Here is a 3,887-nt window from a genome sequence, read left to right as displayed (position 1 = left end):
CCTATTAAAAATAGATGTTCACTTTACATATCTAATTTAGAAAATCAAAAAATAATATACCACTTAATTTTTAATTTACCTTTAAACACATTAATCTATTTTTGATAAATAAGTAAACTTCATTTACATGCCTCTTAATTCTAAAACAATTAATACTAAAGGTGAAGTTGAAAAGAACTAACTCTTTCTTAATTCACTAAAATAACAACTGTTTAGGAATAACTATTTCTAATAAATTTGACTGCTAAGTGAGAATGGCGAAAGTTTAATTTTATAAATTTGACTGCCAAGTGAGAACGTAAAAGTATAAATGTAAGGAAAAACTATGTGACTTAAGTAAACATAGCTATTATATATACATAATTTATTGATACTTTTAAAAAATTATCTAACATCGTTATATTTAGGGTTTTATAGTAATGTGCTATTATAATAGTATATTCATATATTGTGACAATGTCATACATGATCTGAAGAGTGTTATAAATTATATGAAATGGTCCTTGATGATATCATATCAGTATATGATATGTTGTGATGGTATAATTGAGAAATTATGAGTTCCTTCTTTGAAAGACTACTCATTAGACAATGATACCATGCTATTATATATATATATATATATATATATATATATATATATATATATATATATATATATATATATATATATATATATATATATGTCACACCCCGATATTAATAGGGTGTGATGGGCAACCGACCCCATGCTTGAAGCCGAGCGAACCCGCTGTTTCATAGTACATACTTAATCTCCTTAGACTTTTACATCAATAAGAAATAAAAAAAAACATAACTAAGCTTCCCAAATTATTATTTTTTCGAAATCTATCATCCCATAAAACTCGTGACATACGACATGATAACATATCGGCTGGTGACGCCGCTTACAAAGCTGACACTCTATACGCACGACTCTGTCTGCAAAGTCTCTAACTTTGAACGAAACATCATATCGCATATACTCTGACTCGGCCGCACTCCAGGAACAAGTGGAGTTGCTAACCCTGCTGGAACATCTTCTACAATAGCTTTTTCTCATCTGGGTGTACCTGCGCGGCATGAAACGCAGCCACCAGAGAAAAAGGGGGTCAGTACGAGTAATGTACTGAGTATGTAAGGCATGAAAATCAGCATAACAAAGAACATAAGGTATGAACAACCATATCATAGAATCATAGAACATATAGTGAGATAAGAGAGTAACATGTACATATGAGTGCCCTTTTAGGCCAGATGCTATGCATGCTTGTCTTTCCTTTAAAACATTTTTTTTTTCATATACATAGAAAATAAAAGTCATATCACCGAACAACGTCGGCTCGCCCACATATGTCCCGCATCCGGGCATCCCGTGTTCGGGATGGAAATTACTCCAACTGATCAGGTGGGAATGCGTCTATAGCGCCACATATACACCTCCACATATCCCCCATATACATATACATATACATATACATATAGACAGCATGCAGGAGAGCTCAACGAAAGTCATGTATCTATCGGAGTGACGGAAGGTCGGTAACCTCCGATTGTATTATAGACTAACCATGATCGCTTTGTCTCACCTTGAAGGAACAATCATTATAAGATGAGATTATCAGCGAAGGATAATTTTAAGAGAACGTAGAATAAGGTCACAGTCTCGTAAGACGCCAAATCGTATACATATGCGCATAGGACCAATTTTCAAGACTCGTAGAATAATCGGAATGAGTTATGATTCAAAATCGAGATAAGAGTCATGTCAAGTACCTTTTAAAAATTTTCATGAATTATATCAAAATAAAAATTTTGAAATCATATATGTGAAAATATCCTTTGTAAACTCAAGAAAATTGGTCATCCTAGTGGCTCTACGAATAGGACTTTCTTGAAATTGTACAAAATGACATATACTTGTTTCATAAAACTCATGCCAAAAGAAAGAGTAGCTCTATATACTTATGTCAAAACATGCCAAGAGAAAGAAGAGTAAACATTGCATACATGAAGCCGTTCTTATCATAGACATATTCTCATCCTCGACATCATCAATGTCGTTGTAAAACATATCCATCGTCATTGTCATAAAAGCTTGTAATACTGTAAACCTTTGTTTTGGGAAACTATAGACATTTTGGAAAACATTGACGGGTTATAGGAAAAAGTAGTCATTTCCTTGGGACCATTGACACCTAGCTTTTAAAAACAAAGGATATATGGAAGCACTTATGAAACCATAACATCGGAATCATGCCTTGAAAGAAAAGGGTAAGCCTTACCTACTTATGCCAAAGACATGCCAAAAGAAGGAACGGTTAGCTTTACATACCTTGTCCGCTTCCTTAGTCACCCCACTTAACTCTTGGCCTTTCCAAAATCTATAACAAGATTAATGAATGCCAACATTAGCCATAGGTATCCAAGAACCTCATTCTAAACTAACATTTTGTCTACCGAAATTTCGACAGCACTTCCCCTGTAAATACACCATCCCTGAGAATCTAACTCGGCCAATTTTATCAACAACAATCCGAGATTTCAACTCGGTCAATTTACCACAATCATACCAAATTAATATACTACTTTCTCCAAGACCTTCCAATTCCAATAAGAACAATAACAATCTAATCCCTTCTTTCAATTTCAATTACCACAACCCAATAATTTACACATTAACCACATCATACTAACAATATTAGCTTCCATGTATGCAAGAATATTATATTAAATTTACAAACTTCTAAAACAAGTCTCCAACTACTACAACTTTATAAGGATCCTTAAGCTTTTATTAGCAACATAGAATCCATAACAACAACTAAAACACTAAATAGAATTAATTCACCATAACTTGTCAAACCACCCTCATATTTGTCCACACAACTACATGCATATTTTCATGAATTTTTCATCCATTTCTTCACTCTACAACATATACCAACCATCCATAACATATAAAGAAGATTGAAACCTTACCTTTTCCACTTAGTTTTTCAACTTGGCTAGAATTGTGCCTTGCAAGAATGAATAGTCTTCTTGTTCCAACAATCACTCTATGTTGATTAGGGCCTTCAACTTGCTTGGAATACTAGAAGAAATACTTTTTGAAACAAGATTTCAAGGGATGAAATTCCTAGCTATGCCAATTTTTCCTCTCTTAATTTTTTTTCCCTTCTTTCTTTCTCCAACTTTCTTGAAAGTTCTAGGAATGGAAAATAAGATGACTACTAAGTCATCTTTGGACTTATCCACTTCTTTTTCTCTTTTTTTTTTTGAAGCTTCTAGAAAATAAAAAAAAATAAGATGACTAATACGTCATCTTTTGGGCCTTTTTCTCTTCTTTTTTTTTAAAATCCATATGGGCTTAGGCCATCACTATGGATGGCCACCTAGGCCCAAGTAGTGATCAAGTCCATATTTTTTCCCCCTAGCCATTCTTGATATTTCCAATTCATAATTTTCATAAGCAACTTGTGTGTTAAACAAAAAAAATATGGCCTTGTTTTAAAAAAATATGGCCTTGTCTCAAATTATCCAAAAATACCAAAATGCGGGATATAACAATATATATATATAATGTGTTGATATCATTGAAGAACGACTTAGTTGTACATGAATGAATATAGAAAACCTTACACTACTAAAAAACTGATAAAAAACGACGAAAATAATAGCGACGGACTGCGTCGCTCAAAAAAGCAACGGAATTTGAGATGCAGTCCGTCGCTTTTTTTATATAAAAAATAATTTAATTTTTTTTATAAATAGCGACGGACAGGGACTATATGTCTGTCGCTATTTTTGATGGATTTTTTAAATATATTTAAAAATTAATTATAAAATAAAAATAATGACGGAGTCCATCGCTTTTAATTGAAAAT

The 3,887-nt window shown here is 32.6% G+C and overlaps 1 long non-coding RNA gene across 1 annotated transcript; it reads right to left on the bottom strand.

Moving 5' to 3' along the window:
- Window positions 1-719: 719 nt before the first annotated feature.
- Window positions 720-3,185, bottom strand: LOC129881530 (uncharacterized). The gene is made up of 3 exons (XR_008765606.1): window positions 2,983-3,185; window positions 2,336-2,384; window positions 720-1,073 (listed from the first exon to the last, which is right to left on the bottom strand). It is a non-coding gene; the product is annotated as an uncharacterized LOC129881530 (long non-coding RNA).
- Between the last annotated feature and the right edge of the window lie 702 nt (window positions 3,186-3,887).

The sequence above is a fragment of the Solanum dulcamara genome, chromosome 3 (genome assembly GCF_947179165.1).
Source record: "Solanum dulcamara chromosome 3, daSolDulc1.2, whole genome shotgun sequence".
Classification (NCBI taxonomy): Eukaryota; Viridiplantae; Streptophyta; class Magnoliopsida; order Solanales; family Solanaceae; genus Solanum; species Solanum dulcamara.
The sequence above is the reverse complement of the archived record's forward strand: the minus strand, read 5'-3'. Positions and strand labels throughout refer to the sequence as shown.